Consider the following 13444-nt stretch of genomic DNA (forward strand, 5'->3'; position numbering starts at 1 on the left):
TGTGTGTGTTTGTCTCCTCTGTGCATCAAACATTGGTCACCGAGCATTTAAAACATGATTTGATGTCATTCTGACTTTCATTTGATTCGCGAGAAATTGCTCCTGACAAAAAAAAAAAAAAAAACGAATGTGAACAGAGAGAATACAACATGAGCCAAACATCAAGTGAGAGTGGTGGAGAGATGGAGAAAGTCGGGTGTGAGCGCCGGAGGATGAGGGGGGGTGAGGGGGGTTGGGATGATGAAACGCAGTTGCAGCCTCGACCTTTGAAGAGCCGGTGGAAAATGTAGGGACAACTTCAAAAGAGCACCATGAAATATACAACACACACCACCATCACCGCTGCTGCTGTGGCTGGGAAAACCTAGTACCTCCAGGTGTGTAGTTTTTTTTTTCATTTTTTTTTTCATCTGGTTGTTTTTTCTGCATGTGCTCACCTGTGATATTTCCCTTCACAGGTCAGATAAGAGATGCTTTCCCCAGGACAGGAGCCCCTGTGAAACACAAGCTGTCGGAATACAGATTGTTGTCTCTTTTCGTCCCCTGAACTTTGGCTTTGTCGAGGGGCCAAAGTTGTTGTTTTTTAATCTGTTGTTTGAAAGACAGTGAATCAGATGCGATCCTTCTTTGTATGTGTCCCTCCCTCTTTAAATCCATCTCTCCATCTCTCTTCCCACGCTTCAAATCCTTCACTTGCCCTATCTGCTATGCCCCTCGCTCTCACTGTCTCCACCTCACGCTGTACTGCAATGTGTGTGTGTGTGTGTTTCCTTTTTTCTTGATCTGATCATCTATCTGTCTGTCCCTCTCCGTGAGTGTGTGTGTGTGTGTGTGTGTGTGTGTGTGTGTGTGTGTGTGTGTGTGTGTGTATGTGTGTGTGTGTGTGTGTGTGTGTGGCTGATGCAGATGAGACAGTGATACATGATTTGCTGCAAGTCCTTCTGTCGGAGGACATCAGATCATCAACCACACATCCACACAGACACACAAACACACTCTCATGCACAAAATGGCAGGCAACCACCACATTTACAAACACGCACATATATACACACATGGCGTCTAGGGAGATAAGGAAGTCTTTGAAGGTGGAAATTAGTTTTGGCGCCTGGCTGCTCCTGTCTTGCAGGTCATGTGACTAAATCCTCCAGTCACACCAACATAAACTGATAAGACAGCTACTCTGTGAATGTGTATGTGTGTGTTTGTGTGTGTGTGTGTGTGTGTGTGTGTGTGTCTTGCCCCCATATGCACATTTACCTGAGTGCATGCACTGAGCGAGTGTGTGCACAGAGCAGCGCCACAGGGGAGTGTGTACGTGTGTGTGTGTGTGTGTGTGTGTGTGTGTGTGTGTGTGTGTGTGTGTGTGTGTGTGTGTGTGTATGTGTATGTGTGTGTTTATATGCCATTTATCCAGTGTGCGTCTCTTGTGGCAGGGCGAGGTAATTGGTGGCAGATAAACAGCGCTTAACACACACACACACACACACACACACACACACACACACACACACACACACACACAGAGTAATCAGAGGGGATTTACAATGTGTAGTTTGGAGCCTAATTGCTCTTCATGTCCCTGTGAGAGTGCTGCCAAAGCCATTAGCCACTGCTATTCTCAGAGTATTCGGTGTGTGTCGCTTGAGTGTGTGTTCTGTCTCTGGAAAATGAGCGTGCACGTCACTTCAGTGTATTTATGCGGGCATGAGTGTGTGCTTTGTTTCAAGCATGTGTGTGTGTGTGTGTGTGTGTGTGTGTGTGTGTGTGTGTGTGTGTGTGTGCTTGTCCTTCTGTGTGTGTGCCCTTGATGCTTTTCATTGGCGTGCGCGTGCCCGTAGCTTTAGTGTTTTGTGTTTTTTTTTTCTTGACGACTTGGCTTTCCTCCAAGCCTGAAGAGCTAATTGGAATTAGAATAACATTCCTCAAAGGCCGCTCGTTTAGTGCTGGCGCTGAGTGCTAACGACAGAGTAGTGGGTGAGAGAAAGGCGGGAGAGAGCGCCCTAACGATCTGCGCTAACAATGTTTTATTCTGATTTTTAATGAGGGGTAATCACTCAGCTGGAGAGGAAGAGCAGCAGCAAAACAAAAAAAACAGGAGAAAGTGGAGGGAGAGGTGGGGGGGGGGTTGGAGAGGGAGAGAGGTGAGGAGGAAACAGTAGGCTACCGTAATTATCTCCTCTCTGAGATGTGAATCACAGTCTTGTGGTCTCTCCCTGGGAAATTAGAGATGCACGCTAACTGTGTTTATTCAGTCAGTGCTACCTGACAGCTCCATGATAACAACACAGGGGCCGTTTTGTTCTGGTATTAAGGTGAACAAAAAGCGTGAACACTGCAGCCGCCACTGTCAGCTGTAGGGGTTCTAATGGCAGTTCGAGTCCTTAACCGATCCTAGAGAGACATTTCCAGTAAGTTTAACTACAAATATGATGATTCAAGTTTGTTTGGCAGTTGGAAGTCAAATATGTCCAGTCTGGTAACCATTGAATTACTTTTTTGCAGATGATGTGGGATTGTTTTATGGGAAATAACCAAAAATAGCATAGCAAAATGCATTGATGCCTTTGTCTGGAAGACACGTTGCTGGAAGTGAATGTATGTGACATAAAGGATACTTGCAGGCCACACAGCAGATAGGCTACTCTAGTTGGGTTGTGACTGGTACAGCAAGTTGGAATGCTTGTCTTTGGGAATGCCATGAAGACAAGGTTGTAGACCACAGTCAGTAAGTACAAAAGCCTCCTCCATATTTGGTCTCTCAAATGTTTATCAGAACAGTTTGCAACCACTCAACAAAACACAGTCATGTCCGCTTTCAATGCAGCAATGTCATTTCCAACCCTTTCTCCTATTAAACTACAGAGACAGCAGCGAAATGAAATAAATCACAATAGGGATTGTATTCTCTACGGGCTCAATGAGGACCTCCATCTCGCCAGATGGAACTAGATTATGTGTTGCCTACTTGAGATTTCAGAAAACAGCTACCACTTCTTCTGCAATTGTATTTTCTCTGTATTTTCTTTGATACTGATTTAATCAAAATGTATCTAACTTGTTATCTTCCACTGTAGCTAACTAACCAAGCCGCCCCATTACTAACCTAACTCCACCTTTGATAAACATACAACCAGATATCCCTGAATCTTATTGTCAATGGATTCAAACTGGCAGTTAGATTCAAGGCAAATCAGAGCACACTGGGCTTTTTGGAAGGCGGGGCTTTAAGAGACAGGCTCTTAACTGAGCGTTTCAGACAGAGGCTGAAAAGAGGGGATTAAGCAATGAGTGTCAGGTTTTTGTTGGACACTATACCATGAAAACACCTTCTTGTCAAAACGCAAATCATAATTTTGAACCTGAAAATGAGCATAATCTCTAACCTTTAATGTATTAACATTCAATTGAAACTTCCATCTTTCCCATCTGGCTAAGTAAAACTAGATTTGTCGTAGCACAGTACGCCATTGACCAATTAGGCTTTTTAAATCCAGGATCCCACCGGGACACTATCAAAACCTGCAGTTAAGCCTCTAGTATCGATAAACTGTAAAATCCTAAGGTTTTTCACTCAGTCCAACTGAGCATTAATCAATATGGAGCACGGGGAGCTGTGGAGAAAAAGGGAGGGGGGGTCCTATTTGCAAAACAGAGTGTGAAAATAAGGGCAGCACTATGAGACAAAAAAGTGGGGAGAGGACGGACAAGGACAGAGAGACATATGAGTCCAGAGAGAGATGGAGTGATATGGCATACAGCAGTAGTGGAGTGTGAAACAGATGCTGCTCAGTGGAGAGTGAGAGGCCAATGGTGCTTGTAGAATGCTTAGAAAGGGCAGAGGCTGAATCGATTCACACACACATTAATCTACATCAGTGTGTTGTGTGTGTGTGTGTGTGTGTGTGTGTGTGTGTGTGTGTGTGTGTGTGTGTGTGTGTGTGTGTGTGTGTGTGTGTGTGTGTGTGTGTGTGTGTGTGTGTGTGTGTGCAAAGGGGGAGGAGTGGGTGCGAGGGAGAGTGAAAAATAGAGGGGAGAGAGCAGGGAGTGGGTGGGGCGGGTTGAGTGATAGTGGCAGGGGAGACATAGAGGTGGAGATGGATCCGGAGAGAGATAGAGGCTGATTATTGCTGCGCACTGACAGAGTAAAGGCCCCACGGGTGTGATGCGCACGCACACACACACACACACACACACACACACACACACACACACACACACACACACAAAGGGTTTCAGAGATGTAGATGTAGCTGCCCGAGAGCAATACAGTTAAAGTCCCATTTTCCACCGCTGAACGCAAGCACTACACCGCTGATCATACTCAACCCTCAGCCTAATTCTCAGGCTTCCTCTGCCATGCAACATCCTCACCTCCTCTCCCAAACCTCCATCCTTCTCTTTTCTCTTCTTTTCTTCCTCCCACCCCCACCTCTCTTCTGCCTACTTTATCATAGCTTCTCTCCGCATGAGGGGATTCTCTGGACCCTTGGAGCAGAAAATGGAGGCTAGTGGAGAGAGACAGTGAGAGATAAAAAATTATAATAAATCACACTGGCAAATATGTTGCACAGACACACGTCCACACCAACATACATCCATAGAATATGTTGTAGTTTTCGAGAAGACAAACTGAAGGTTTACTTATGATCATCAGATGTTCTATATGCATAGATTACAACAATAAATTCCCTCAAATGAATTTTTTATTTTATGAAAACCACACTTTCCGGCCTAAACTGTTATTAAACACTTACACCCGAACAAAAGTTTCATTTGTGATAAATCTCTATCGACTCTTGATTGTACTTGGGAAAACTGTCACTTTTAGCAAGACAAGACTAATGTTTCCTTATTGTTTTGTTTTGCATCATACAATATAAAAAAAGAAACATGTTTGGATCATCAGTAGAACTGAGAGAGCTGTGGATCTTAGAGAAAAAGGAATTAGGCTTAAATGTCGTTTGACATTGACATTGTTCCTAAAACATGTCATGACAACTCATCCAAAAGATGGTGAAACATTTTACCTAAAACTACAAATACCGACCTTTACTAGAAAGTAACGGGGATGTTGTTGAATACATTGGGTAGAAATCATGAGCGTTTTTTGGTGGCTATACATCTATTAGATGTGGAGAGATTTCACTGCATGCGGTAAGTGTAAGTGTTGGCCTGTTGGTGGCGCTAGAGGAATAGATAGCGGGATTCATGCTCCAGGCACCATGAATATCTGTGCCACATTTCCAGAAAACCCAATAAAAAGCAGCTGAGGATTTTTGCACTTGTGATAATGAATTATAGCATACACATTCATTAAGATTTTTTTTTTTAGTTTCTGAGACAATAGATTTGCGTATGTGAATTATTACTACTAATAAAATAACTACTACCTGGCAAGATTGCTGCTGTAACTTGATCTAATTAAACATGGATATGATTTTATACACTTTATTATCAGCCAAATATTTGTCCCAATAATATATCTCACCGCCCACACCGCCCACACTTTCACCAAGTCATAATTCAACCTACCCTGTGTCCATGCTTCTGCAACTGCCTCTCCCCCTCAGCAACACGGTCACCTGACATAATAAAAACACTGATGCGTGCCAAATGAGCAGGGAGGAAAACCATTTAGGGCTTAGTAGAGTATTATTATTACCATTGTTGACTCTACAGAATAGCAATTGAACAAATATTTTCTTTGAATGACTTACTCCACCTTTCTTTATTTTATTTTATTTTATTTTTCGGTGCCATCCTGACTGACCATGTCTCACCAAATTAGACAATTTGCCAAACACACAACACACACACACACAAACTAATGTTAATGCAACCTCTAAAAATAACATATGCAGACAAGGTGAAAGTCTGATATTAGCTACTAGCTAATAGATAGCTATACTATTCAGGCACACAGGCATGAATGAATGCAGAAGGCCTATATAATCTGTGACAATTTACTGTTGCAGATGCATATGGTTGCTACCAAGTAAACTAACTGAAATGCTGAAACACATGAACTTGTCATGATCCTGCCTGGGCCTCTAGCCCTTGTGTTGTTTTTCCCCTTTCCCCTTGTCTGTGTCTGGTGTGATTGCAGGGTTGGAGTCAGGTGTGCTGGAGTCAGTTACCTGCATTCACAGCTGCCATCAATCACCAATCAACTGCTCTTCATATACCCGGCCCTACCTTCCAGACCTACACTGCCAGATTGTAGATTCTGTTTCACACTGTCAATTGCTCTCACTCTCTAGTTACCTACCTGTTTGCAGCTCCGTTTGCATTTTTGCCTCGTGCTCATTCTTGTTCTTTCTGCCACAGCTCTCCCGCACTGACTCCAGCCACCGGCTCCAGCCCTCACCTGCCAGCACTTCCTCCCGGACCCCTCTGCCCGCCTGCTCTGGACTGCTCTCGCTCAGCCCCCTGGACATTCCCCGTTGCTCTCCTCCCTGGAGCTCCCATAACAGCAAGATTCCCCCCGGATCACAGCCCTACCCCTAGCTGGTTCCGTCAAAATAAAGCTTCTTAAACTGGTACTGTTTCCGCGCCTGTGTCCTCCCTGCCCAGCCGTAACAGAACTGTTTGAATAGAAGGTGTATTGCTCACTTAGCCCGTGGTATGCACTCATAAAAAAAATAACTTTGACCACATTTCTAAACCTACACAAATGTCTCCCAAATTGTGTTTGATAAAAAATATATGAAGACTCCCTTGATCCGGTTGAGATGAATCTATCTAAGAATAACTCATGTTTCCATTAACATCATTCACACACAACAGCATTTTCTGGAAAAGGCAGGAGTCATTCAGTACTATTTATGATTCTAAAAGTTGAGATGCATTTACATCCCTTCATAATGCAAATTTTCTGCACAAATGTATAGTGCTGAAAAATTTGGCCTTGAAATTCTATTATGATTATAATTATCAGGAGGTATAAAAAAGCTTCTCTGCCTTAAAGTACGTTTGGTCATTTCATTCTTTTGTATTGTTTCCTCCATTTGTTTGTGAAACACTGAAAGATAATGCCGTTGGAGTATATAGCTACACCAGAAACATCAATGAAATAAATGGTTAATGTTTCCCATACTGACAAAAGGACAGGGTGGGGGGACAAACAGAGTTTCATCAGAGGAGAAGGATTATGGAAATCAGGGTGTGATCTGTGGTGCGGTAATCCTTGCCGCAGCGAGCAATCCCATAAAAAGTGTTAGTGAGATTAACCAGAAGATTAGCCACGTAGCCACGCACATATTTAAATGATTAAAACCCTTGAAAATCCGGACTCTGGGGAGGAAGCACACCGTTTAGGATCTGTATCCGCTGTTAGCTATTTCCTCCAGCATAATTATGGAACATTTCGTGTGTTGCCGTGTGTGTGTGTGTGTGTGTGTGTGTGGTCGCAGAAGGCTAAAAGAATAAAGATGAGGATTAGCATGACCCAGAGGTCAACAAAGGAGTTTTAATTTCCTTTACATCCGAATGATAGATGAGTAAGTTTATATATTATATATTTTCCTTCTCTTGCATATTGGATTCAAAAATGAGATGCTCAATAAAGGTAAAGCAAAAAGAGAAAGCTTGTGTGAGCATGTTTGCGTCTGTTCAATGGCTTGCATTTGGCATTAGTTGGAATAATTCATGTTAAAGGTAATCAATGTCATTGATTAGAGGCCCTATAGTTGATAGCTAGCAATTGGGTGATCAATACATGATGAGTTTTCAGCCCTAGAGCTGTGTGTCTAAAAACATACAGATCAATTTTTGACACATCTGGTTGAGATAGTGTTTCTGATGTAGTCACAGAAAACAAACCCAGTTTAGACTCAACAATCACAATTATTGGAGGAACTTGAGTTGCTGTGCTGCTCATTATGACAAGGTTAATACTTCATGTTAAGGTGGTGAAAACAAGACTCCTCTTTAAAATGCTAGGATAAGACACAGACAGACTAAGGTTTTTTTAAAACCCTGCACAGTTTCAATGGAATCCTCCGGGATATTCCTTTTGAGCTCAAGAAGAACTAGCTGTTAGAACCGTGTGAAGTTTGATTTTTTTTCTCGGAAACAGCGTTTCTAAAAGATTGTCCTACAGAGAGCTGGAACTGCACCTAGAATTATAAGGCATCACAAACAACGTTGTTATGCTAGAACAAACTCTGTCGCTGTGTTAAGAATACAAAAACACACTCTACAGCCTGTAGTCACTTAATAACAAGGGGGAGAAAGGGATCCAGGCACATGGCAGACAGAGGGCAGATTTCCTTTAATGACATCCTAACTTGACTGTGGCACTGCGTTGATGAAGATGTGAGTTTGCGTCTTGACAAGTAAACATGATGAAGTATTCTCTGATTAACTGGGGCTTGATGTAGCTCTTCATTAAGACTTGTGTCTCTGTCAGGTAACATTTCAGCAGCTGAAGCTTCTCCAAAAGGGAGCTGGCTTGATGCAAGTGTTTCTTTTTAGTTTTCTTTCTCCAAAAACTCCAACTGACTTCAGGTGAGGATGCCTGTTAGAGATGGAAAAGCATCTCTCTCTCTTTCACACACACACACACACACACACACACACACACACACACACACACACACACACACACACACACACACACACACACACACACACACACACACACACACACACACACACACACACACACACACACACACACACACACACACACACACACACACACACACACACACACACACACACACACACACACACACCTTTATCTCTGTCCTATTGAATAACTCTCTGATGCTTTCCATATTCCATGCTAGGGATTATTGAAGCTTACCCACAATCCCCAGCAGCTGATTATCCTGCATGTTGACAGGACAGAGTTGTGCTATCGCCCTTGTGCAGCAGTCAGTGTGTGTGTGTGTGTGTGTATGTAAGGGAAAAGAGTGTGTGTTTCTGTGAGAGAGGGAACAATTCTGGATTTAAATGTGTACGAGAGACAGAGGAAATTATTATTTTGTGTGCATGTGTGTAAGCGAGAGAGAGGAAATGACTGTGTGTGTGTGTGTGTGTGTGTGTGTGTGTGTGTGTGTGTGTGTGTGTGTGTGTGTGTGTGTGTGTGTGTGTGTGTGTGTGTGTGTGTGTGTGTGTGTGTGTGTGTGTGTGTGTGTGGAGAGGGGGGGGGGGTGAGTGTGTGTGTGTGTGTGTGTGTGCTCAACCTGCCAGGTGTTTGTGGTTGATACCTGCAGCCCCAGCAGAGCTGATCACCTCAGCATGGCACCTCTCCTTGGGAGGGAGACAGCTCTAAGCTCATTAGCACACATATATACACAAACACACACATGCACAGGAGCAACGCACAGTTTGCTACCTGGGGAGGTTAGGGGATAAAATAATTTAAAAAAAGCAAATAAGATGGAGTGAGATAGAGGAGGGTAGACTTCCCGAGAATACAGGAGAGAAAAGCGGTTAACAGAATAGAAGAAAACCAGGAACTTGTGGAAAACAAATAGTGCAATGAGGGTAGAAGGGAGTGTTGGCCCTGGAGGGACAAATAAAAAAAAATTAAAAAGGGGGGGGGGGGGGACATCTCAATAGTCAAAGGCTTTGGAAGAATTGAGAAATGAGGGAGCAGGGAAACATAAATGAGAGGATACAGAGGATGAATACAGAAAGGATTAAGAAAGGAAAATAAAAGGAGGAGGTTTAAAGACAACATAACAGGATGTGTTGGGTAATTAAAGACCTGGTTTCATGCTGGCTGCAGCTCCACCCTCGATATCCCCTCCTCCAATTTGTGTGAATTTAAGTTTAGTCCTCCTTCTACGTTTCCAATCTGTGTGGTGTCCACAAACTCAGCGAGGATGCATCAACATGGCGGGTAAGCCTGACTTTTCTTTCTAATTGATGGACATATTACGTGACATATCTCAAGGTTCAGAGCAGCTGAAACAAACAAGCAGAATCAATGAATACATCAAATGTATAAGATAGGAAACTACGATAAGCAGGCATTCATTTGGGTTGGAGTACCAGCATCACAACATTTTACAAAAAGTATAGTGTAATTTATGAACTTAAAGATGCACTCGTCAATTTTATGATGCTAACCAATGTTGTATATAGAAAGGGCTCTATGGAGTTTGCTTCCTCCCAATTGTTTTCAGCCCAAACACAAATAGCCCATTGTACACAAACTGTCCAACACTAAACAATCAATAATTCACAGAACTGTTCTTTTCTGCTCTCAGGTCCCAGCTGACTTGTAGACACCTTCCTTCACATAAAAGTGTAAAAAACAAAACAAAAACTAAAAAACATTATGTACTTGAACTGAACATGCATTATTCATTTCCACTTGTGCACTATTTAACTTTGGGTGTGTCAGAGAAGTACAGATGTTCTAGATATACTCTCATCACTGAATACACATTCTAAACTCACAGGAAAATTGGAACCCTGGAACACTGTTTGAAGTTAGAAAGCTACCTATAAAAATATTGTTTCACTGTTGTTGTTGTTTACAGGAGCAGGGCTCAAAGTTTGGTTTACAGATAAATTCTACGCTTACGTTTGTTTCCAGGTGCCTGATGTAGAATTACATGTAGTGAAACTATGTTTTTTTTATAAAGTAACTGAAGTCTCTGCAAGTGTAAACAAATGCCCCTCCCATGAAACTGCATAGTGCACCGTTAAGTGAAGACAAATTTACAGAATCTTATTCATGTACATTTTAAATCCCAACTTTGATGAAGAACCTATTCTTACTGTAAGAAGTAAAACAGCATTTTCAAAGTGAGAACAGCCACCCCTTCAAGTCCAGAACTTGTCCTCATAAATGTAGAAATCCACATACACTCACATCTTTACTGTACACATAAACTGAGCAGTGGGAAGAGAGCACCTTTTTTGTGTGGCGTTGAGATAAATAGGATTAGGGATTTGGTAGATTTAGGGGGGGAATAATCCGTCTGTGTATCGGAGAGAGGCAGCAATGCTGATGATCAAAAGAGAACACTGTGATTCAGAGCTCAGAAATCTGCAGATATCATAGGGCTCAAAACTTGGGAGTGACATTTTTTTTTCATCCTCCAAGGATCAACTTTTATTTTGTCAGTGTGACTGCTGTAATTGCCACATAATCACCTCACTCTGTACAATGCTGTCTGTTTGTGTGTGTGTGTGTGTGTGTGTGTGTGTGTGTGTGTGTGTGTGTGTGTGTGTGTACGAGAGCTGGGGATAGACAGAGAATTATATATTCACTGTAATTAATCAGATTTACAGTTTAAATCAGGGGAAAGAGAGAGTGAGAGAGCTAGTCTGTTTGTTGTGGGTGTTAGTATTAAGCAGGGGATTGGACCTGGTTATTTAGCACAGTTCATTTGAACAGCTGCTCTGGTTTGCTACTATCTATTCCTCCATATCAGTAAAACATAAGCTCAAAAAAAGAAAATCTACACAACAGAAAATTATTTTTCTCTGAAATATCCCTGGTTGTGTGAGTGAGCCACACCCTTCGCCTTTACCCGCTTCATTTTAATCCAGTTGTGTCAAGAAAAATAATCGGACAGGTACTATTACTTTAGTTTCAAGACCTGTACTTTTGTGCAAATTTGAAGCACTTTATAGTCCATTGTAATTCGCAAGGAGATATTTTACTTTTCTATTATGCTATTATTATTTGTCATAAGTTAAAAATAACAAAACATTTTTTTTTAGAATATTAGAAATAATCAAATTATATGGTATATAGTAGTAAAATACTTAAGGGGCATTTTTCTTCAATTGGTACTTTTAATACCAAGTACATTTTTTTGATAATAGATACATACTTTTACTTGAAATTAAAACGTGTGACACGGTACAAAGATTTAAAAAAATACTGAAAAATAAGATGCTTAACAAATATAAAAGTGAGGCATGAATGGCAATGTGAATATGTATGGTGGATTTATTTTGTCTTAACTTTACATGTAATATGTTTAACATACAGGAATTAATTATAGCAATGAGGTTTACAATAACTATCAAACAAATTGTTGAAACAAATGTGTATATATATATATATATATATACGTATAGTAATTGAATGGGATCCTGAGGGACCAACGAAAAATGAATGAATAAATAAACAATGTAAAAAGGGTAGGCGCAATAAGCTAAGGCTTCAGCCTACACCTTTTCGATCAGAACTATTTATCAGAAATAATGTATAAATTGACAACTTTGTGTTTTTCTTTTGTGTTTTTCTTTTTTAACTTATGTATGTAATGTTATGAATCTGTTTGATCGAAATAAACTAAACTAAACTAAACCAAACTTGGGCTGGGTTTTTTCATTGCTTGGATTTGAAGGTGAAACAACTGTCACACCACAGCAGAACGTGTACAAATCTCTTCCCATTTCTGAGTCAAACCAGATTAGCTACAGTTTATTATATCTTTTTTCTACCATATTTACATGCATATACCTAAAAGCCATACTTTTATTTTGAGGGACCTGGAAAATAGACGACTTGGCAAACCACTACACAAGGAGCTGAAGCCGTTCAAACTGCCCACACTCAGGCAGAAGTCATTCACTGTGGAGTTGATAGCTGTGTCAAGTGGTGGCACACTGCAGCTAAAGCTTTATCCCATTCTGGTCAAGTTCTACCCTTACTTAATCCCTATCTTTACTTCGACGGTGTCTATCTAGTCATACATACATTATGCTGTATAGAGAGCATCAACCAAATCACTCACACCTGTCATCATTGCATATGTTGGTACAGAGGCACATGCTGCCGTTGGAACATGTTATTCAGACTCATTTCACTCACAGCAAAATCACCTTCACAATGAAAAAGGCTTTGGACTTTTAAAGTGAACAGGGACATATCTATACAACTTTTGGAAAGAAAACTGAAGAATGTCTTACCTTGACAATATGGGGATAACTTGCGGGGAAAGCTGGCCCAGGGAAATGAATGTTGCATGATTAGAAAGTGCTGATGTTTCCTTCTTTACTCCATCGATACACATCACTGTGCCCATTTGTAAATATAATAGGGGACTTTTTAGTTTTACCGACTTTGGCTCTAATTGACATTATTAATAATGTATGAAAGATGTCAGCAAAATACACTGTGATTTATGATATGTATGCTGCAATAAGTACATTTTATTTCAAAGCTTCATCAACACAAAGACAGACTAGGGCAACCAATATCTTCGCCTGGCCACTCAGCAGTTTATAGTTTTAGTCAAATATACTTTGCACAAGGGAACAATGAGGAAGGACTAGCACTAGTCTCTCCACATCAAAGTTTTATTTACAAGTCTAGACTACCTTCTGTTTACAAGGCAGATACTCCAAACTTTGAGCTTCCACCTTAATTATCTATAATGGAACCCAAAGATATTATCAGTGAGGTCTTAATGTGCTCTTGTACTAACCCAGAAAGTAAAGACCACTCCATTTACAAAAA

The sequence above is a fragment of the Ammodytes marinus genome (genome assembly GCF_949987685.1).
Source record: "Ammodytes marinus genome assembly, chromosome: 2".
In the NCBI taxonomy this organism is placed as follows: Eukaryota; Metazoa; Chordata; class Actinopteri; order Uranoscopiformes; family Ammodytidae; genus Ammodytes; species Ammodytes marinus.